Consider the following 24,580-nt stretch of genomic DNA (forward strand, 5'->3'; position numbering starts at 1 on the left):
GTCAATAAGATTCTTGCTACGTAGCTTAACTTTCTGAACATTCGAGACGTGTAGTCCACTTGTCATTCCAATCTCCTTTGCATTAGCGTAGCCTCTTCTGTAGCCTGTTAACTATGTGTCTGTTTATCCCTGTTCTCTCCTCTCTACACAGACCATACAAACGCTCCACACCGCGTGGCCGCGGCCACCCTAATCTGGTGGTCCCAGCGCGCACGACCCACGTGGAGTTCCAGGTCTCCGGTAGCCTCTGGAACTGCCGATCTGCGGTCAACAAGGCAGAGTTCATCTCAGCCTATGCCTCCCTCCAGTCCCTCGACTTCTTGGCACTAACGGAAACATGGATCACCACAGACAACACTGCTACTCCTACTGCTCTCTCTTCGTCCACCCACGTGTTCTCGCACACCCCGAGAGCTTCTGGTCAGCGGGGTGGTGGCACTTGGATCCTCATCTCTCCCAAGTGGTCATTCTCTCTTTCTCCCCTTACCCATCTGTCTATCGCCTCCTTTGAATTCCATGCTGTCACAGTTACCAGCCCTTTCAAGCTTAACATCCTTATCATTTATCGCCCTCCAGGTTCCCTCAGAGAGTTCATCAATGAGCTTGATGCCTTGATAAGCTCCTTTCCTGAGGACGGCTCACCTCTCACAGTTCTGGGCGACTTTAACCTCCCCACGTCTACCTTTGACTCATTCCTCTCTGCCTCCTTCTTTCCACTCCTCTCCTCTTTTGACCTCACCCTCTCACCTTCCCCCCCTACTCACAAGGCAGGCAATACGCTCGACCTCATCTTTACTAGATGCTGTTCTTCCACTAACCTCATTGTAACTCCCCTCCAAGTCTCCGACCACTACCTTGTATCCTTTTCCCTCTCGCTCTCATCCAACACCTCCCACACTGCCCCTACTCGGATGGTATCGCGCCGTCCCAACCTTTGCTCTCTCTCCCCCGCTACTCTCTCCTCTTCCATCCTATCATCTCTTCCCTCCGCTCAAACCTTCTCCAACCTATCTCCTGATTCTGCCTCCTCAACCCTCCTCTCCTCCCTCTCTGCATCCTTTGACTCTCTATGTCCCCTATCCTCCAGGCCGGCTCGGTCCTCCCCTCCCGCTCCGTGGCTCGATGACTCACTGCGAGCTCACAGAACAGGGCTCCGGGCAGCCGAGCGGAAATGGAGGAAAACTCGCCTCCCTGCGGACCTGGCATCCTTTCACTCCCTCCTCTCTACATTTTCCTCCTCTGTCTCTGCTGCTAAAGCCACTTTCTACCACGCTAAATTCCAAGCATCTGCCTCTAACCCTAGGAAGCTCTTTGCCACCTTCTCCTCCCTCCTGAATCCTCCTCCCCCTCCCCCTCCTCCCTCTCTGCAGACGACTTCGTCAACCATTTTGAAAAGAAGGTCGACGACATCCGATCCTCGTTTGCTAAGTCAAACGACACCGCTGGTTCTGCTCACACTGCCCTACCCTGTGCTCTGACCTCTTTCTCCCTCTCTCTCCAGATGAAATCTCGCGTCTTGTGACGGCCGGCCGCCCAACAACCTGCCCGCTTGACCCTATCCCCTCCCCTCTTCTCCAGACCATTTCCGGAGACCTTCTCCCTTACCTCACCTCGCTCATCAACTCATCACTGACCGCTGGCTACGTCCCTTCCGTCTTCAAGAGAGCGAGAGTTGCACCCCTTCTGAAAAAACCTACACTCGATCCCTCCGATGTCAACAATTACAGACCAGTATCCCTTCTTTCTTTTCTCTTCAAAACTCTTGAACGTGCCGTCCTTGGCCAGCTCTCCCGCTATCTCTCTCTGAATGACCTTCTTGATCAAATCAGTCAGGTTTCAAGACTAGTCATTCAACTGAGACTGCTCTCCTCTGTATCACGGAGGCGCTCCGCACTGCTAAAGCTAACTCTCTCTCCTCTGCTCTCATCCTTCTAGATCTATCGGCTGCCTTCGATACTGTGAACCATCAGATCCTCCTCTCCACCTTCTCCGAGTTGGGCATCTCCGGCGCGGCCCACGCTTGGATTGCGTCCTACCTGACAGGTCGCTCCTACCAGGTGGCGTGGCGAGAATCTGTCTCCTCACCACGCGCTCTCACCACTGGTGTCCCCCAGGGCTCTGTTCTAGGCCCTCTCCTATTCTCGCTATACACCAAGTCACTTGGCTCTGTCATAACCTCACATGGTCTCTCCTATCATTGCTATGCAGACGACACACAACTAATCTTCTCCTTTCCCCCTTCTGATGACCAGGTGGCGAATCGCATCTCTGCATGTCTGGCAGACATATCAGTGTGGATGACGGATCACCACCTCAAGCTGAACCTCGGCAAGACGGAGCTGCTCTTCCTCCCGGGGAAGGACTGCCCGTTCCATGATCTCGCCATCACGGTTGACAACTCCATTGTGTCCTCCTCCCAGAGCGCTAAGAACCTTGGTGTGATCCTGGACAACACCCTGTCGTTCTCAACCAACATCAAGGCGGTGGCCCGTTCCTGTAGGTTCATGCTCTACAACATCCGCAGAGTACGACCCTGCCTCACACAGGAAGCGGCGCAGGTCCTAATCCAGGCACTTGTCATCTCCCGTCTGGATTACTGCAACTCGCTGTTGGCTGGGCTCCCTGCCTGTGCCATTAAACCCCTTCATCTCATCCAGAACGCCGCAGCCCGTCTGGTGTTCAACCTTCCCAAGTTCTCTCACGTCACCCCGCTCCTCCGTTCTCTCCACTGGCTTCCAGTTGAAGCTCACATCCGCTACAAGACCATGGTGCTTGCCTACGGAGCTGTGAGGGGAACGGCACCTCAGTACCTCCAGGCTCTGATCAGGCCCTACACCCAAACAAGGGCACTGTGTTCATACACCTCTGGCCTGCTCGCCTCCCTACCACTGAGGAAGTACAGCTCCCGCTCAGCCCAGTCAAGACTGTTCGCTGCTCTGGCCCCCCAATGGTGGAACAAACTCCCTCACGACGCCAGGACAGCGGAGTCAATCACCACCTTCCGGAGACACCTGAAACCCCACCTCTTTAAGGAATACCTAGGATAGGATAAGTATCCCCCCCCTTTAAGATTTAGATGCACTATTGTAAAGTGACTGTTCCACTGGATGTCATAAGGTGAATGCACCAATTTGTAAGTCGCTCTGGATAAGAGCGTCTGCTAAATGACTTAAATGTAATGTAAATGTAAAATGTAAATGTCAGAGACATTTCAATAGACAGGATGTTGTAACCAAAAGCAACTTACAGGAGGAATTAGTGTTAAGTGCCTTGCTCAAGGGCACATCAACATATTTTTCACGTAGTCAGTTTGGGGATTCAAACCAGAAACCTTTCAGTTACTCGTACAACACTCTTAACCACTAGGCTACCACCCATCCACATGTGGAGTGGAATGGCTTGAAAGCATTATTTATCCTTACAGGCCATGTTGCAAGTACAATTTGCCAATATCTATAGAATATACTAACCCCTTGTAGATGGCAATAAACAATAAGTATATTTTTTTACCCCCAGGCTGCTCAAGAAAAACGTGTTAAGCACGTGTGCTAGTAAGCCACGCCCCCTCAAGTGCATGATGCAGCCTGTGATTTTGCCTGTGATGTTCGTTCAGGTGAAGACTGACTGTGGACAACATCTGGTGTGAAAACACTGGTTCTACAAACAAGTACCTATTATTACTCAGCCCGAAGTCCTAGAATAAAACTACAATAATCAACAAGCTACTGGGGGAAAGTTAGCTAATGTTACCAAACTCCCACCATCAATCTGAGTTTCCCACCTTAGCTAGCTACCCAGCTAGCACAGTGGATATGGGCCAATTCCGACTGAGAGTCAGGGCACTCGGCTAAGAGTCAGATTCTGCCGACGTCATGTGGCCCGAGCCACCTTCGGCAGTATTACATATGGCAAGGATGCGGGGATTGAGCTCGGGCTGATTCTGGTGTGAGTTATCTGGCCCAAATGTATTACTTGGGGCTCTGGAAGATTTTGGTGTGAGTTATCTGGCCCGATTGTATTACTTGGGGCTCAGACCGATTGTGGCTAATCTCTGGCAGATGATTACACGGGCTGCTTTAATTAACATTTCAATATTTGTTTATTTTTCCATATTTTTTCATTGTTTCTGTGATCCAAAAATGTAATTAACATTTAAATGGAGTTCTTTAAGAGTCATGTTTAAGTAGTATTTTGAGACTTTGCACTGCGTTGCTACAAATACTGGTTCGATACCCGTGCCGGCCACGCCCTGTAGACCCATGAGGCGACGCACAATTGGCCCATCATCGTCCAGCTTAGGGTAGGGTTTGGCCGGCCGGGTTGTCCTTGTCCCATCGTGCTGTAGCGACTCCTGTGGCGGGCCAGGCGCATGCACGCTGACACTGTGTTTTGGAGGATGCACTCCTCTCGCGAGGCCGTACGGGAGTTGCAGCGATGGGACAAGACAATTGGATATGACGAAAAGGGGTTAATAATATATATATATATTTTCTTCTATATTCTTATCACTCTGCACTTTGGTCTCATCATTACGACGAACGTGATAGATTAACCCACCAAAAAAGGACCAAGGAGCATAAGAGAGGACAGGAACGGTGACGTAAGAGAGACAGCAACGACATTGGGGAAGTAGGCCACAGAAATCCCAATAATATTTTTATGGGGGGGCACATGGAGCAGTCAGCGAAGTTGAAGGGTGAGTCTGAGATTGTCGAGGAGTTATTGGACAGATTGGAGGAGAGTGAATGGAGGGGATGGACGGGAGATTATTCGAGGAGTTGTTGATGAAATTGGAGAGAGTGAAGAGAGCTATTGGTGTGGCGTAGTAAGCACGGCATTCGCCTTGAGGAGCGTGTTAGCTGTCCGATGCCACCTGTGTCAGCTCCTCATACTTATCCTGAAACATTTGTTAAAGTTCCAGAACAATTGATGCCGGCTATACACACCAGGTTTCCAGTGTACCTTCACAACCCGGTGTGTTCTGTTCCTGCTCCTCGCACTCACCCTGAGGTGCGTGTCCCCAGCCCGGTACCACCAGTGCCGTCACCACGCACTAGGCCTACAGTGCCCCTCGGCAGTCCAGTACGCCCTGTTCCTGCTCCTCGCACTCGCCCTGAGGTGCCTGTCACCAGCCCGGTACAACCAGTGCCGGCACCACGCACCAGGCCTACAGTGCACCTCGGCAGTCCAGTACGCCCTGTTCCTCCTCCCCGCACTTGCCCTGAGGTGCGTGTCCCCTGCCCGGTTCCACCAGTGCCGGCACCACGCACCAAGCCTCCAGTATGCCCCCATGGTCCAGTACGCCCTGTTCCTGCTCCTCGCACTTGCCCTGAGGTGCGTGTCCCCAGACCGGTACCACCAGTGCCGGCACCACGCACCAGGACTACAGTGCGCCCCTGGCAGTCCAGAACGCCCTGTTCCTGCTCCTCGCACTCGCCCTGAGGTGTGTGTCCCCAGCCCGGTGCCAGCACCACGCACCAGGCCTATAATGCGCCTTCCCAGTCCAGAGCGTCCGCGACAGTACCCAGTCCAGAGCGTCCGGGGACAGTACCCAGTCCAGAGCGTCCGGGGACAGTACCCAGTCCAGAGCGTCCGGGGACAGTACCCAGTCCAGAGCATCCTGGGACAGTACCCAGTCCAGAGCGTCTGGCGACAGTTCACAGATCGGAAGCTCCAGTGACGGTCCCCAGTCCAAGGGTCTCCAACGACGGTCCCCAGTCCAGAACATCCAGTGATGATTCACGCAGCGAGTGTCCCCAGCCCGGGGCCTACGACGAGGATCTGCAGTCCAGAGCCTCCGATGATGATCCACGGGTCAGTGCTACAAGAGCGGACTCGGTGTAAAGATGGAGGGCGGCGTCCAGAACCAGAGCCGCCACCGGGGTTATATGCCCACCCAGACCCTCCCATATAGGTTTAGGTTTGCGGCCGGGAGTCCGCACCTTGGGGGGGGGGGGGGTACTGTCGCGCCCTGTCCTTAGTTATCTTTGTTTTCTTTATTATTTTAGTTAGGTCAGGGTGTGGCGAGGGTGGTATGTGTGTTTCTGTTTTGTCTAGGGTTTTTGTACATCTATGGGGTGCCCTGAGGTGCGTATGGCTAGGTAATGTAGATCTATGTTGGCCTGAATTGGTTCCCAATCAAAGGCTGTTTATCGTTGTCTCTGATTGGGGATCCTATTTAGGTTGCCATTTGCCATTTTGGTTTTGTGGGTTATTGTCTATGTGTAGTTGCATGTTAGCACTCGGTTTATCATAGTGTCACATTCGTTTGGTTAGTTTGTTTAAGTGGTCTTCGTTAATTAAAAATGAATGTATTCTTATCACGCTGCGCCTTGGTCTCATCATTACAATGAACGTGATAGTTACTTCGGCAGACCAGCCGTGATGGATCCGTGCCGGTGTAAAGGTTCAGAGCTTGCGGTAGGAATCAGGAGATGTGGTGGAGAAAAAGCAGTCCGATATGCTCTGGGTTGATATCGCGCTGGGCAGACTGGCAGGAATTGACCGGGCTGAGGCTGGCTGACGTCCGAATTAACAGTGATGAACGCTAGCAGTGGCTAACTGACGAGTAGCTAGTTAGCTGGCTAGCTGCTGATGGGGGTTCCGGTTCTAAGTATAAAAATAGCAGATCCATACCACATTGGGTGAGGCGGGTTGCAGGAGAGTGAGTTCAGTCCGTAAACGGATATTGAGATTAAAATGTATACAAAGAAAATGATATATACACGGGACGGGACAAAACAAATGTCCGATTGCTAGGCCATCTTGAAAATCCTTAAATAATCTCAGTAAAATCTTTGAAATGGTTGCATGTTGCGTTTATATTTTTGATCAGTGTAGCTAACATGAGCTAGCTAGCCAACATGCATTGTTTCTGACATGCAACGATCCTGCTTACTTTACATCTGACAGATATTTAGCTACTGTAGCTAGCTAGATAATAATGGTTTATGACAATTGCAGTTAGTTAATTATCAAGCAGTTAGTTCATTATTTGCATTTTACACTTAGTTAGCTAGCTAACCAACTAGGCAGTTATTAATGACACTCACTCTGTAACTTACCATACTTTTCTGACCAACAAGACATTACTTTTGTCATGTTTTGTCATTGATTATCATGTCTTGTCCCTGTGCTTCCCTTCTATTCGTTTCCCTCTGCTGGTCTTATTAGGTTCTTTCCCTCTTTCTATCCCTCTCTCTCCCCCTCCCTCTCTCCCTCTCTCGCTCTCTCTCTCTATCGTTCCGTTCCTGCTCCCAGCTGTTCCTCATTCTCCTAACTACCTCATTTACTCTTTCACACCTGTCCCCTATTTTGCCCTCTGATTAGAGTCCCTATTTCTCCCTCTGTTTTCCGCTTCTGTCCTTGTCGGATCCTTGTTTGATGTATGCTGTTCTGTGTCCTTGTTCCGCCCTGTCGTGTTTTTGCCTTCTTCAGATGCTGCGTGTGAGCAGGTGTCTATGTCAGCAACGGCCTGTGCCTTCCCGAAGCGACCTGCAGTCTGTGGTCGCGTCTCCAGTCGTTCCTCTCTACTGGTCTCGCTAATGCTCCAGCTGTCTTTCAGGCATTAGTTAATGATGTACTGAGAGACATGCTGAACATCTTTGTTTTCGTTTACCTTGACGATATCCTGATTTTTTCACCGTCACTCGAGATTCATGTTCAGCACGTTCGACGTGTACTCCAGCGCCTTTTAGAGAATTGTCTCTACGTGAAGGCTGAGAAGTGCGCCTTTCATGTCTCCTCTGTCACATTTCTCGGTTCTGTTATTTCCGCTGAAGGCATTCAGATGGATCCCGCTAAGGTCCAGGCTGTCAGCGATTGGCCCGTTCCTAAGTCACGTGTCGAGTTGCATTGCTTTCTCGGTTTCGCTAATTTCTATCGGCGTTTCATTCGTAATTTCGGTCAAGTGGCTGCCCCTCTCACAGCTCTTACTTCTGTCAAGGCGTGCTTTAAGTGGTCCGGTTCCGCCCAGGGAGCTTTTGATCTCCTCAAGAAGCGTTTTACATCCGCTCCTATCCTTGTTACTCCTGACGTCACTAAACAATTCATTGTCGAGGTTGAGGCTTCAGAGGTGGGCGTGGGAGCCATTCTGTCCCAGCGCTTCCATTCTGACGATAAGGTCCATCCTTGCGCTTATTTTTCTCATCGCCTGTCGCCATCGGAACGCAACTATGATGTGGGTAACCGCGAACTGCTCGCCATCCGCTTAGCCCTAGGCGAATGGCGACAGTGGTTGGAGGGGGCGACCGTCCCTTTTGTCGTTTGGACTGACCATAAGAACCTTGAGTACATCCGTTCTGCCAAACGACTTAATGCACGTCAAGCTCGTTGGGCGTTGTTTTTCGCTCGTTTCGAGTTCGTGATTTCTTATCGCCCGGGAAATAAGAACACCAAGCCTGATGCCTTATCCCGTCTCTTTAGTTCTTCTGTGGCTTCTACCGACCCCGAGGGGATTCTCCCTGAAGGGCGTGTTATCGGGTTGGCTGTCTGGGGAATTGAGAGACAGGTAAAGCAAGCACTCACTCACACTGCGTCTCCGCGCGCTTGTCCTAGTAGCCTTCTTTTCGTTCCTGTCTCTACTCGTCTGGCTGTTCTTCAGTGGGCTCACTCTGCCAAGTTAGCTGGCCACCCCGGCGTTCGGGGTACGTTTGCTTCTATTCGCCAGCGGTTTTGGTGGCCTACTCAGGAGCGTGACACGCGCCGTTTCGTGGCTGCTTGTTCGGACTGCGCGCAGACTAAGTCAGGTAACTCTCCTCCTGCCGGTCGTCTCAGACCGCTTCCCATTCCTTCTCGACCATGGTCTCACATCGCCTTAGACTTGATTACCGGTCTGCCTTCGTCTGCGGGGAAGACTGTGATTCTTACGGTTGTCGATAGGTTCTCTAAGGAGGCACATTTCATTCCCCTCGCTAAGCTTCCTTCCGCTAAGGAGACGGCACAGATCATCATTGAGAATGTGTTCAGAATTCATGGCCTCCCGTTAGACGCCGTTTCAGACAGAGGCCCGCAATTCACGTCACAGTTTTGGAGGGAGTTCTGTCGTTTGATTGGTGCTTCCGTCAGTCTCTCTTCCGGTTTTCATCCCCAGTCTAACGGTCAAGCAGAAAGGGCCAATCAGACGATTGGTCGCATATTACGCAGCCTTTCTTTCCGAAACCCTGCGTCTTGGGCAGAACAGCTCCCCTAGGCAGAATACGCTCACAACTCGCTTCCTTCGTCTGCTACCGGGCTATCTCCGTTTCAGAGTAGTCTTGGGTACCAGCCTCCTCTGTTCTCGTCCCAGCTCGCCGAGTCCAGCGTTCCTTCCGCTCAGGCTTTTGTCCAACGTTGTGAGCGCACCTGGAGGAGGGTCAGGTCTGCACTTTGCCGTTACAGGGCGCAGACTGCGAGAGCCGCCAATAAACGTAGGATTAAGAGTCCTAGGTATTGTCGCGGTCAGAGAGTGTGGCTTTCCACTCGTAACCTTCCCCTTACGACAGCTTCTCGCAAGTTGACTCCGCGGTTCATTGGTCCGTTCCGTGTCTCTCAGGTCGTCAATCCTGTCGCTGTGCGACTGCTTCTTCCGCGACATCTTCGTCGCGTCCACCCTGTCTTCCATGTCTCCTGTGTCAAGCCTTTTCTTCGCGCTCCCGTTCGTCTCCCCCCCCCCCCCGTCCTTGTCGAGGGCGCACCTATTTACAAGGTACGGAAGATCATGGACATGCGTTCTCGGGGACGTGGTCACCAGTACTTAGTGGATTGGGAGGGTTACGGTCCTGAGGAGAGGAGTTGGGTTCCATCTCGGGACGTGCTGGACCGTTCGTTGATTGATGATTTCCTCCGTTGCCGCCAGGGTTCCTCCTCGAGTGTGCCAGGAGGCGCTCGGTGAGTGGGGGGGGTACTGTCATGTTTTGTCATTGATTATCATGTCTTGTCCCTGTGCTTCCCTTCTATTCGTTTCCCTCTGCTGGTCTTATTAGGTTCTTTCCCTCTTTCTATCCCTCTCTCTCCCCCTCCCTCTGTCCCTCTCTCGCTCTCTCTCTCTATCGTTCCGTTCCTGCTCCCAGCTGTTCCTCATTCTCCTAACTACCTCATTTACTCTTTCACACCTGTCCCCTATTTTGCCCTCTGATTAGAGTCCCTATTTCTCCCTCTGTTTTCCGCTTCTGTCCTTGTCGGATCCTTGTTTGATGTATGCTGTTCTGTGTCCTTGTTCCGCCCTGTCGTGTTTTTGCCTTCTTCAGATGCTGCGTGTGAGCAGGTGTCTATGTCAGCTACGGCCTGTGCCTTCCCGAAGCGACCTGCAGTCTGTGGTCGCGTCTCCAGTCGTTCCTCTCTACTGATGAGAGGATTTCAGTTTTCCTGTTTTGTATTTACCTAAGATTATTTCCAGGATTATCGTTTTTGTTTAAGACTGGAATAAAGACGCTGTTTCTGTTAAGTCGCTTTTGGGTCCTCATTCACCAGCATAACAACTTTAGCCAACCTAGTCCGACTCCCTACCTATTCCCGTCTATAGGTCTCCTAGGTTCAAAACGATATGGCTGTAGTCTAGTGCTTCCTTTTCAAAAGAAATCTACTCTCACACTGCCATCTGCTGCAGTCAATATCTCAGCGTTCCAAAAGTATTCACCTGAATCTACATCAAGCCTGAACAACGTTCTATTTCATATTTAATGGTGCGCGTGCAGCCCAGAAATACATCATCAATTATATCTCCAATTTACAATGCTGGATAATTCATACATATATGCACTACTCCTTGTTTCAGGGATTTGAAAATGAAACATGGCCTTTAAGTCATATTTAACTAGTTTGATTGGCAATAATCCTTTGCAATACCTAAACCATGACTTAATTAAAGCACTGACTCAGAACTGATATGCTGTGTTTATAATCCAAAAGGATGATGAATATTTGGTGAGTCACATGTATATTTTGTGATTAAACTAATACTAAAATGTATTATTCATAAAACGTAGCCGTATCACTGATCCTGTACTTTTCAGAATGTTGGTGGAATAAAACTTTACTTCATATAAATCCTTGACTGTTGAGATTTATGAGAGCTGTCTGGGTGTCTACTGGGAGTGCAGACTTGACTACCTGTAAAATAAATTCCCTTTTCTCACATGTACTCACAGACTGTATCGACTACAGTATATCCATTGAGCATTTGCTGACTACGATTTACTGACTACGATCTTGAAAATGTTTGCTGAATAAAATGTATTGGGTTAGTTGCTTACATTGGATAATGTTCAGTAAGTAAACTTAAGCAAGGCCATGCTGAACATCTACAGTTAAAATCGATAGTACAGTATGTGTCTGATGCAAAGACTGAAGGATCTCTTGTGCCTAAATGGTTGTAAAATAGATTATAAAAGTCCAAGAAGCAGGGCCTGTAATGGTTGTGTGACGCTGTCTGACATTTCCCTCCATTCTCAACACAAACAGTAGGCTACTAATCAATCCAATCTAACTCTACTATCACTAGTCCCTTCAAATGTTGCGTTTGTTGAATAAAAGTACGAAATCCAGAAAATACTTAACTTGGTTGCAAAATAATAAACTTACTTGGTTAATATTACAATCATTTGACTCCAGCAAGTGTGCTAACTGGCAGAACTCTAACAAAATGTTCTCTCAGAACTCAGAACTTTGCCAGTTAGGCCACTCAGATAAGTGAGTTTATACGGGGTTTTCCCTGTATTTGTTAGAGTCATTTTATACTGGAATCAAATTATTATTTTAAGTTAGTATACTTTTTGCAACCAAGTTAAGAATTTTCTGTCAAACATTTCCATATTTTTTCCTAATCTATATAAATAAACTGATTCAGTCTTATCGCTTACACAGTTAAATACATCTATTTTTGCACCTGAAACTGTTCCAAGCCTAACTAAATAGGCTGACAGATCCTGTGTTCAGATTTTAGTCTCCTCTCTCCTGCTCTCCCTCTGTCTGCCTCTCTCTCTCCTATTTGTCTGTCTGTCCCTCGGTCTTTCCCCTCCCTCTCTCCCCCTCTCTCCCTGTGCTTCCTTTCCTTCAGTCTGCATACCAGAGTCATCCTCCTCTCTCTCTCCCTGTGCTTCCTTTCCTTCAGTCTGCATACCAGAGTCATCCTCCTCTCTCTCCATGTGCTTCCTTTCCTTCAGTCTGCATACCAGAGTCATCCTCCTCTCTCTCCCTGTGCTTCCTTCCCTTCACAGTCTGCATACCAGACTCATTCGCCTCTCCGCGGGCTACATTAAATAGTCAAATGGGGCACCGCCAGACATAAGCTATTGATGTGGTTCCAGAGTGGTCACAGGTAGAGGTGCAGTGTGGTCAGAGCCTGGGACTCATTACTTATACTCTCTGTCATCTCTCTCCTCTGGGCCCAGACTGATTGCCATTATTCCCTGCGCTCTGATCCTTCCCGGTGATGAGAGGGATATCGAAGTTTGCTGTGGCCTGTGTCTGTCTGTCTGATGGAGTGGCTCTGATCGGATCCTGATCCTTCCATTCATACCAGAGACTAGAGTCTCACTGTACGGTAAGCCCATATCCCTTCACGACCTTTCCCTGGCTCCTCATTAACCAAATATACAGACATGTCCAAGGACTGACTCCTCTTCAATTCTCTCTCTCTAATCAAGTGAAGGATTGAAGCAGGCACCTAAAATAAACTGTTAGAAAGAAATAACATATATACAGAGCGACTGGGTGGTTTTATTAAGTACTGGTACATGTAGTAGGGGATGATTCATGCTGTTGCTTTGTTGTTCAGGGGTGATTACTCTTGTTTCTTGTTTCCTCTACTACCTGATGTTTCATATGTGTTTTCATATCATCTATTCCCTTTACAGATTGGACCTGTGGGGTTATGAGGTTACCTATAAGCACTGGTTGTCACCCTGGAGATCTGATTGTTGTGGAGTCTCAAGCCTGTTATGATGCACTAGGGGAGTCTAACACACAGACGTACGCATGCACACACACACGTGCACACCGACATGCATACATGCCATGTCAGACACAAACATGCACGCACACACATGCTCACTGACACACACACAGACATACACACAGGCAAACACACTCTTAATCTGAGCTCTCCAGGTTTCTCAGTACTCTAAGCCCTCTCCCTCAGTTGAGATAATTCATTTTCAAAATCTGAAGTCACATCTCAGGCCTCTCAGTGGGGTCCTGGTCCATGGCCCCGTAGTCCGACCTCGTCCCGCATTGTAGTCAATCTGTATTTAGATACGAACACAACCAGAGTTGGAACGGATAGTTTTTTTCAGGCTTCTGTTTTGCTTGGGGAGGAGAGGAGAGGAGAGGAAAGGGGAGAAGAGATGAAAAGACAAAGAAGAGAGTCTCTAATCTACCTGTCTGATTGAGACCACCGGGTCACTCTCTGGTCTGGTTGATGTGTCATTAGAATAATTCCTACAGAAACACAGTCATGCTCATTTCTAGCGCCGTTTCATTCGGGGCTACAGCAACCTGGCGGCCCCCCTCTCAGCACTCACCTCTGAAGTTACCGTTCACATGGTCTCCAGCAGCGGTCAAGGCTTTTGGGGATCTAAAGCAGCGATTCCCTACTGCCCCCATCCTCATCCATCCAAACCCGACTCGTCAGTTTGTGGTTGAGGTTGACGCTTCCGACGTCGGAGTAGGGGCCGTCCTTTCCCAGCGATCCGTTCAGGACCAGAGGCTTCATCCCTGTGCCTTCATGTCCCTTCATCTCAACCCTGCGGAGAGGAACTATGATGTTGGGAACCGGGAACTACTAGCGGTTAAGATGGCTCTGGAGGAGTGGAGACACTGGCTGGAAGGGGCAGAACATCCATTTTTGGTATGGACGGACCATAAGAATTTAGAATACCTCTGTAGTGCCATGGCTCCTGATGTCTCGGCCTTCATCACCGCATGCATGGTGTGCGCTCAAAGCAAGACTCCACGGCAAGCTCTGTCTGTCCTCCTTCAGCCACCCCCTGTCCCTCATTCCCCTGGTCCCATATTTCCCTGGATTTTGTCACGGGGCTTCCCCCGTCAGATGGTAACACCATTCTGACAGTGGTGGATAGGTTTTCCAAAGCCGCCCATTTCATCCCTCTCCCAAGTAACCTTCAGCCAAGGAGACGGCCCAGCTCATGGTGTAGCACGTCTTCCGAATCCATGGACTCCCGGTCGACATGATCTCAGATCGAGGTCCTCAGTTTTCGTCACGATTCTGGAAGGCGTTCTTCATCCTTATCGGGTCTTCACCTTTGAATGCTCCACTAGGTATCAGCCTCCGCTCTTCCCAGAGCAAGAAGTTGTCCGCGTACCTGGAAAAGAGCTCAGGCGGCTCTTCTCAAGACCACCCCCAGATATCGTCGACAAGCGGTCCGCAACCGGACTCTGGCTCCAAGCTATCGGGTCGGTCAGAGGGTATGGTTGTCCACACGGGACCTGCCTCTCCAGGTGGAATCCTGCAAACTTTTCCCCTGTTTCATTAGTCCTTTCCCCATTTCTAGAGTCCTTAGTCCCACTGCTGTTCGCCTGATGTTACTCCGTACCCTCTGTTCACGCTACCTTTCATGTGCCCAAGATTAAGCCCTTGTCTCACAGTCCTTTGTCTTCTGTTTCTAGGCCCATCCTTCCCCCATGTGTCATTGACGGTCAGCCAGGGTACACGGTGAGATGTCTCTTGAAGGTTCGACCACGGTGCAGGGGTTTCCAGTACCTGGTTGACTGGGAGAGGTGTTGGGTTCCCACTAAAGACATCCTGGACCTGACCCTCATCACCAACTTTCACAGCCAGCACCCCGGTCAGCCAGGTATGCGCCCAGGTAGGCGCTCCTAGAGGGGGGGGGGGGTGGTACTTTCACGCCCTGATCTTTCACCTGTCCTTGTGATTGTCTCCACCCACCTCCAGGTGTCACCCGTTTTCCCCATTAGTCCCTGGGTGTTTATTGCGGTGTACCCTGTTTGTCTGTTGCCAGTTCGTCTTGTCTTGTCAAGTCAACCAGTGTGTTTTTCCATGCTCCTGCTTTTTCTTATCTCTCTTTTGCTAGTCCTCCTGGTTTTGACCCTTACCTACCTTGACTCTGAACCTGCCTGAACCTGCCTGCCTGACCATACTGCCTGCCCTGACCTTGAGCCTGCCTGCCACTCTGTACCTCATGGACTCTGACCTTGTTTATGATATTTTGCCTGTCCACGACCATTCTCTTGCCTGCCCCTTGGATTATAATAAATATCACAGACTCAAAGCATCTGCCTCCATTGTCTGCATTGAGATACCATGACGAATCCAAAGTGTTTTGTAATAAACCTCTGCCTTACATTTCTATCACTTCTGTAGCCATTAACACACTCATTAATCATAATATACACATCAGGGGACCCTACTACAGAGGCAATTCAGCTTTACTATCTCCTCACAGCCATAACAGAGTCCCAAATGGCACCCTATTCCCTACATAGTGCACTATTTTTGACCAGGGCCCATAGTGGGGCAAAGTGTTTAAAGTAGTGCACTATGTAGGGAATGGGGTGCCATTTGGGACACAACCAATATTTCACTCATCTAACAACTGATTAGGTCCACATGCCTGTAGAGAGCAGACAGAATAGAACATAGACATTCATATCATACCGCCTTTCGGTATAACACCGGTACGATTATATCGCCAGTATAGTGGAGAAGTATAGAAATATGAACAGATATATGTCAGAAATATGTGAGGTGAATAGACAATTGTTAACAGCTTTTGTATGGCAAGATCTGTATTTTCCAAAAAGGACTGGGGTTGTATGGAGGAAGATGTTTTTTTCTTCCTGCACTTACATTTCTAGGGTTAGATTGTGTAGCCCTTTCCTGCAGTTAAAGGACCTAGTGGTCTCATGGGTGGAATGTTATTCATATTTTTCACAATTAATAAACATAAAAATAAATGTTCGGAAAATCTGGTGTTTCTATGTCAAACAGTTTTATATTTCAGTCTTGTGTGATGTACGTTATATAAAGAGTAATATTGGGATGCAACCTCAAAATGGAATGCATTTCAACTCTATATCTGACATGGTACAGGTGTCTTTTTTTTGTTTATCCATAACCATGTGTGAGAGGTGTAAACTTTTGTTTCAAAGTAGATTTGTTTCCGACTACTAACAAACACTGTGCAACACTGATTTAGCCCAATGCAGTAATTAAACCATTTTTAATAGAGAAACTCGATGCTACAGGGTAGAACTAAACTTCTGTTTGTCTTGTATCTACTTTGGCTTGACCGGATAAAAACAAATATTCCTTTATCTCCTAACGACCGTTGTTCAGTCTTACCCACTGTCCCAAATCTCTTCGTCACATTCAATCAGAATTGTTCTGATAGTCTTTGGTTTGACTCCAAAAGCCCACAGCTGGGCCGATTGATACTAACCTGGTAAATGTGTGGTGTTTCGTGGTATTTTGTTTTACAAAGCTTGGGACAGACTTACATATACAGAGTAATGAAGTGCCCAGGATATCTCACTGAGAACTGTGTCTAAAATAATCATCTTCAATCTCAGACACAGCAGGACTTAATGTCAGCCACACTTAACGAAATATCATGGTCCATCACAATAGTCCCTCTTGAAGGTGTCTGATCATTCTGTAACAGTTTGAAAAGTTGATATTATGAATGACTCGAACAAATCTCTTTTGGTATCACTTAACCGGTGCATAACATTGAGTTCTGTAAAAACATTGCTCTGCCTTGCTGCCAAACATTGCCTTCTGCCAAAACAGTCTTTGCAATATTACTGCTATCTGATGAGGGAAGGACCGCTTTTAATATCACAGTTCTGGCATTCATATGAATTCATTAATAGTTAGATGTCAATAATGAATACAGTGATTTTCATATTCATATCCATCTGTACGAAATAGGTACAACAGTGGTATTTTTTTCACCAGAAAAAGCTTTCTCATGGCTTCAAAATCACCAGGTATATTTCCCCTGTGTCATCATGGCTACGTTTAGAAAGGCAGCCCAAATCCTCAACCCCCTCTCCTAATTGGTATTTTAAGATGTGATGTGATTGGTCAAAAGACCAATTAGTGGAAAAAACATCAGCATTGGTCTGTCTGTGTGAAAGCAGTCCATGTCTGTTATATCTGTCATGGGATGTCAATTAGAAAACAGATTTATCATCCATTAGACAGGAAATATGCCATGACAAAAAGTGCTCTGGCACATCGTAGTGCTGTTGTCACTACCGCTGTATAGCTGATGACAGTGTCTTGTTAATGGGTTCATCTGCAGTTCGAACAATAACAAAGCTGTCACTCGCAACTGAATGGGTAAAACGCTGAGAGATGGGTCTGGATTCATGTAACCACTCTAATTCAGAGGCAGAGCTATGGATGCATGGACTCACCATCCACGATATCAAAATTGTAGTTGTAACCATCTTCTAAGGCTATACAGTGTTAGTTTACAATTACACTGTTTACAAACAATGGAGGAAAACAAGCATATCTTTTGGCTTCTGATGGGGTATGTCAGTTGAACTAAGCTCATGAAGCATTTACCAGGTACTTTCTTCAAGAATCAATGGGCAATTTCTGATTGCCGCTTTAAGTGTATTCCAATGGTATTGTCTATGAGGTCGACAGGAGTGGTTGCAGAGGTTCAAAAGGTTGTTCAGTTCAGAGCCTCTGGTGGTTTTGCAGCAACAGTTCTATAATAATATATGCCATTTAGCAGACGCTTTTATCCAAAGCGACTTTGTGTGGGGGTAGTCATGTGTGCATACATTCTACGTATGGGTGGTCCCGGGGATCGAACCCACTACCCTGGCGTTACAAGCGCCATGCTCTACCAACTGAGCTACAGTTTTGGTGACCATGTGACCTGACCAGGAAACACTCAGGAACCAGGACCAGGAAACACATTGGAGGACAGGAGTTGGTCTGTTGGGGGTACTGGAGGATAGGAGTTGGTCTGTTGGGGTTACTGGAGGACTGGAGTTGGTCTGTTGGGGGTACTGGAGGATAGGAGTTGGTCTGTTGGGGTTACTGGAGGACAGGAGTTGGTCTGTTGGGGGTACTGGAGGATAGGAGTTGGTCTGTTGGGGTTACTGGAGGACTGGAGTTGGTCTGTTGGGGGTACTGGAGGTCTGGAGTTGGTCTGTTGGGGGTACTGGAGGATAGGAGTTGGTCTGTTGGGGGTACTGGAGGACTGGAGTTGGTCTGTTGGGGTTACTGGAGGACTGGAGTTGGTCTGTTGGGGATACTGGAGGATAGGAGTTGGTCTGTTGGGGTTACTGGAGGACTGGAGTTGGTCTGTTGGGGATACTGGAGTTGATCTGTTGGGGATACTGGAGTTGGTCTGTTGGTGATACTGGAGTTGGTCTGTTGGGGATACTGGAGTTGGTCTTTTGGGGATACTGGAGTTGGTCTGTTGGGGATACTGGAGGAAAGGAGTTGGTCGGTTGGGGATACTGGAGGACTGGACTGGAATTGGTCTGTTGGGGATACTGGAGGACAGGAGTTGGTCTGTTGTGGGTACTGGATGACAGGAGTTGGTCTGTTCGGGGTACTGGAGGACTGGAGTTGGTCTGTTGGGGATACTGGAGTTGGTCTGTTGGGGATACTGGAGGAAAGGAGTTGGTCTGCTGGGGATACTGAAGGACTGGACTGGAATTGGTCTGTTGGGGATACTGGAGGACAGGAGTTGGTCTGTTGTGGGTACTGGAGGACAGGAGTTGGTCTGTTGGAGGACTGGAGTTGGTCTGTTGGGGATACTGGAGTTGGTCTGTTGGGGATACTGGAGTTGGTCTGTTTGGGATACTGGAGGACTGGAGTTGGTCTGTTGGGGGTACTGGAGGACTGGTGTTGGTCTGTTGGGGGTACTGGAGGACTGGTGTTGGTCTTTTGGGGGTACTGGAGGACTGGAGTTGGTCTGTTGGGGTTACTGGAGGACTGGAGTTGGTCTGTTGGGGATACTGGAGTTGGTATTTTGGGGATACTGGAGTTGGTCTGTTGGGGATACTGGAGGAAAGGAGTTGGTCGGTTGGGGATACTGGAGGACTGGACTGGAATTGGTCTGTTGGGGATACTGGAGGACAGGAGTTGGTCTGTTGTGGGTACTGGATGACAGGAGTTGGTCTGTTCGGGGTACTGGAGGACTGGAGTTGGTCTGTTGGGGATACTGGAGTTGCTCTGTTGTGGATACTGGAGTTGGTCTGTTGGGGATACTGGAGTTGGTCTGTTGGGGATACTGAAGGACTGGACTGGAATTGGTCTGTTGGGGATACTGGAGGACGGGAGTTGGTCTGTTGTGGGTACTGGAGGACAGGAGTTGGTCTGTTGGAGGACTGGAGTTGGTCTGTTGGGGATACTGGAGTTGGTCTGTTGGGGATACTGGAGTTGGTCTGTTGGGGATACTGGAGTTGGTCTGTTGGGGATACTGGAGGAAAGGAGTTGGTCTGCTGGGGATACTGAAGGACTGGACTGGAATTGGTCTGTTGGGGATACTGGAGGACAGGAGTTGGTCTGTTGTGGGTACTGGATGACAGGAGTTGGTCTGTTGGGGTACTGGAGGACTGGAGTTGGTCTGTTGGGGATACTGGAGTTGGTCTGTTGGGGATACTGGAGTTGGTCTGTTGGGGATACTGGAGTTGGTCTGTTGGGGATACTGGAGGAAAGGAGTTGGTCTGCTGGGGATACTGAAGGACTGGACTGGAATTGGTCTGTTGGGGATACTGGAGGACAGGAGTTGGTCTGTTGTGGGTACTGGAGGACAGGAGTTGGTCTGTTGGAGGACTGGAGTTGGTCTGTTGGGGTTACTGGAGTTGGTCTGTTGGGGATACTGGAGTTGGTCTGTTGGGGATACTGTAGTTGGTCTGTTGGGGATACTGGAGTTGGTCTGTTGGGGATACTGGAGTTGGTCTGTTGGGGATACTGGAGTTGGTCTGTTTGGGATACTGGAGGACTGGAGTTGGTCTGTTGGGGGTACTGGAGGACTGGTGTTGGTCTGTTGGGGGTACTGGAGGACTGGTGTTGGTCTTTTGGGGGTACTGGAGGACTGGAGTTGGTCTGTTGGGGTTACTGGAGGACTGGAGTTGGTCTGTTGGGGATACTGGAGTTGGTATTTTGGGGATACTGGAGTTGGTCTGTTGGGGATACTGGAGGAAAGGAGTTGGTCGGTTGGGGATACTGGAGGACTGGACTGGAATTGGTCTGTTGGGGATACTGGAGGACAGGAGTTGGTCTGTTGTGGGTACTGGATGACAGGAGTTGGTCTGTTGGGGTACTGGAGGACTGGAGTTGGTCTGTTGGGGATACTGGAGTTGCTCTGTTGTGGATACTGGAGTTGGTCTGTTGGGGATACTGGAGTTGGTCTGTTGGGGATACTGAAGGACTGGACTGGAATTGGTCTGTTGGGGATACTGGAGGACGGGAGTTGGTCTGTTGTGGGTACTGGAGGACAGGAGTTGGTCTGTTGGAGGACTGGAGTTGGTCTGTTGGGGATACTGGAGTTGGTCTGTTGGGGATACTGGAGTTGGTCTGTTGGGGATACTGGAGTTGGTCTGTTGGGGATACTGGAGGAAAGGAGTTGGTCTGCTGGGGATACTGAAGGACTGGACTGGAATTGGTCTGTTGGGGATACTGGAGGACAGGAGTTGGTCTGTTGTGGGTACTGGATGACAGGAGTTGGTCTGTTCGGGGTACTGGAGGACTGGAGTTGGTCTGTTGGGGATACTGGAGTTGGTCTGTTGGGGATACTGGAGTTGGTCTGTTGGGGATACTGGAGTTGGTCTGTTGGGGATACTGGAGGAAAGGAGTTGGTCTGCTGGGGATACTGAAGGACTGGACTGGAATTGGTCTGTTGGGGATACTGGAGGACAGGAGTTGGTCTGTTGTGGGTACTGGAGGACAGGAGTTGGTCTGTTGGAGGACTGGAGTTGGTCTGTTGGGGTTACTGGAGTTGGTCTGTTGGGGATACTGGAGTTGGTCTGTTGGGGATACTGTAGTTGGTCTGTTGGGGATACTGGAGTTGGTCTGTTGGGGATACTGGAGGAAAGGAGTTGGTCTGCTGGGGATACTGAAGGACTGGACTGGAATTGGTCTGTTGGGGATACTGGAGGACAGGAGGTGGTCTGTTGTGGGTACTGGAGGACAGGAGTTGGTCTGTTGGAGGACTGGAGTTGGTCTGTTGGGGATACTGGAATTGGTCTGTTGGGGATACTGGAGTTGGTCTGTTGGGGATACTGGAGTTGGTCTGTTGGGGATACTGGGGGACTGGAGTTGGTCTGTTGGGGATACTGGAGTTGGTCTGTTGGGGATACTGGAATTGGTCTGTTGGGGATACTGGAGTTGGTCTGTTGGGGATACTGGAGTTGGTCTGTTGGGGATACTGGAGTTGGTCTGTTGGGGATACTGGGGGACTGGAGTTGGTCTGTTGGGGATACTGGAATTGGTCTCTTGGGGATACTGGAGTTGGTCTGTTGGGGATACTGGAGTTGGTCTGTTGGGGATACTGGGGGACTGGAGTTGGTCTGTTGGGGGTACTGGAGGACTGGTGTTGGTCTGTTGGGGGTACTGGAGGACAGGTGTTGGTCTTTTGGGGGTAATGGAGGACTGGTGTTGGTCTGTTGGGGATACTGCAGGACTGGTGTTGGTCTGTTGGGGGTAATGGAGGACTGGTGTTGGTCTGTTGGGGATACTGCAGGACTGGTGTTGGTCTGTTGGGGGTACTGGAGGACTGGTGTTGGTCTGTTGGGGGTAATGGAGGACTGGAGTTGGTCTGTTGGGGATACTGGAGGACTGGTGTTGGTCTGTTGGGGATACTGCAGGACTGGTGTTGGTCTTTTTGGGGTACTGGAGGACTGGTGTTGGTCTGTTGGGGGTACTGGAGGACTGGTGTTGGTCTGTTGGGGGTACTGGAGGACTGGTGTTGGTCTGTTGGGGATACTGGAGTTGGTCTGTTGGGGGTACTGGAGGACTGGAGTTGGTCTGTTGGGGGGACTGGAGTTGGGAAACAATGCTATATGGATTAGGCTGTCATTTGGGACACATTAAGATGGACAGTTAACACTTTATAATCCAGGACCCATCGCCACTGCTTGCTAATGACTTCAGTACTCAGATTTGACAGCGGGTGGAACAGTTCAACTCTCTTCCCTTCCTAATTTACCTAATGCACACAAACACACACACATACACGGATGCACACACACACGCACGCACGCACACACACACAGCACACACACACACACACAAACACACACACACACACACACATACACACACACACACCAACAAAACCCACTTCAATGTGTTTAAACAAATTATTCTCATTCTATCACTCGCCTCGCTCCTGACAGATGGAGCAAAGCTTTATCCCCACTCTAAATGGATTCCATTTTCTCATTACTTAACAGCAATGCTTTTCCTGCACGCATGCTAAAAGCTTGATCTTTAGCAAATAATGAGCTTTCTAACCTTTGCCTGTCGACTCTGTCAGGTCCCAGTACATTAAACGATCTGAGTGTGAGCCACATGGTGAGGCTGACAAGACGAGAGCTCACGCTCGTCCTGTCACACTGTTTACAAATCCTCATCGGCATGTCAGGCCTCTATGGCAGGCCATGCCAAGCCGGATACAAGCGACAGAGAGAATGAAAAAGACAGAGAGAACAGGGAGAGGAGAGAGAAAACAGAGAGAGGAGTAAATTGGCCTCACATAATTTTGCCCACTTATGTTGACACTGTACTTTGAAGTCTAATGTGTGTGTTGTCAACATACAGTATATCACTGGGTATAAATGCCTTTTATGTACATTTTCACGCAATACCTCATATGTACATGCACAGCCTTTACTGTTCTCATTACAGTCATGGTTTATTGATTTGTAATCCATTGGCAAGTCATAGACAGCCAGAGATATCTGTCCTTCCTTTCAGAGTTTTGCAAGTTTCTTAATGTAAATGAGATGGTACTGTATGTAATTTGCTTCAATATATAAAAATAATGCATAAACAGACCGCAGTCACTGTAGAGCAGAATGAGTCCACCTGCATATACAGTATACTATAAGCCTATATGAGGTAGAATCCGACTATGTCGAGAGAGAGAAGCTTCAGAGAGGAGAACACCCTCCTGGTGCTTCGCGCCCCCTTTCATCCATACAAAATGAAATATAGAACTGGAGAATGTTTTCAGCAGAGAGAGAGAGCAGTAAAGGGAAAGAGAGAGCAGGACAGGGAAAGAGAGAGAGCAGGAGAGGGAAAGAGAGAAAGCAGGAGAGGGAAAGAGAGAGAGCAGGAGAGGGAAAGAGAGAGAGAGTGGGTGGGGCAGAGCGAGAGAAAGAGAGGGGGGGAAAGAGGGGAGAAGATGAGGGTAGAGTCCCTCCCGTTCATTTCTTTTAAGCTTTCTCTTATGCTCTTTTCCTGCTCTCCCTCTCTTCCTGTGATACTGCATTTAACATGGCTTCAGGAGAACAAAAGGCCCCAGTTGCTGAGCCCAGACTTTGATCTCCGGCTGCCGCTGGACACCGTGGCGTTCCGCTTGAACTGTGTGTTGCGTCCGTTCATCTCCAAGGAAACCTGCACAGGAGTAATCACTGTTCATAAGACAGCTGTCGGCTACATAGGGTTTAACTTTCAAATTGGAACCTCTGTACTGCCAACTCTGTGAATTAACCTGCCTTTGCTTCTTATTCTCCATGTCCTCAGGTTGCTTCTCTTACCGGATTGAAAACGTTGTCTGAAATGCCCCTCCCCCCTGCCCTTTGCCGCCACCGTCTGGTGCCGCCAAGGTCCAATGGTCAAACTACGCTCCATGTCCAATCAGAACCATCACCAATGGCTGATTGGTTGAGAGTAGTGGTGCTCGCATGAGGCCTTTTGATGAACATTTCAGCAGGAAAATCAATGTGGATGCCGGGGCCAGGAAAAGGACAAGGACATGCTGGGAGACATCAGAACATTCCAAGATTTTCTAAGAATACCAACCACAGACATGACTGGGTCATACTTTTCACTTTGAAAGTGTAGCATCCAACAAAGTTTGTGTCTGTGAGTGTTTGGTGAGTTTCCACCATTTTTTTAAAGTGTCCATTACACGTTGTGACCAACCATTCCCCCACCCCCCGAAAAATGGTGCAAACTTAGAGATAAGGTAATAGCTTCGGTAATCATTTGAGTTGCTCTTACAGTATGATGTAATTACTATAGTAACAGCATTGTTATTATATAGCACTTTAGGCATAGAGTACTAGAGTATTGGCCTTCCTACTGTGAGTGAGAGTCTTTAGCAAAGGATGTGTGATTGTACACCAAAGGAACGTGCACTGCCCAGTTCCTCTCCTGACTAACACCACCACCCTGGCCCTCTTAGCCTCAAAGCGTTCCACAGGAATGCTGGTCCATGTTGACTCCAATGCTTCCCACAGTTGTTTCAAATTGTCTGGATGTCGTTTGGGTGGTGGACCATCCTTGATACAGCAGCGTTGTAGTTCTTGACAGTTCTTAAATATTTTATCTTATCCATTCACACCTCTGAACGGCACACAAACACAATCCATATCTCAATTGTCTGAAGGCTTAAAAATCCTTCTTTAACCTGACCCC

Source organism: Oncorhynchus gorbuscha, linkage group LG09, assembly GCF_021184085.1.
Source record: "Oncorhynchus gorbuscha isolate QuinsamMale2020 ecotype Even-year linkage group LG09, OgorEven_v1.0, whole genome shotgun sequence".
Lineage (NCBI taxonomy): Eukaryota > Metazoa > Chordata > Actinopteri > Salmoniformes > Salmonidae > Oncorhynchus > Oncorhynchus gorbuscha.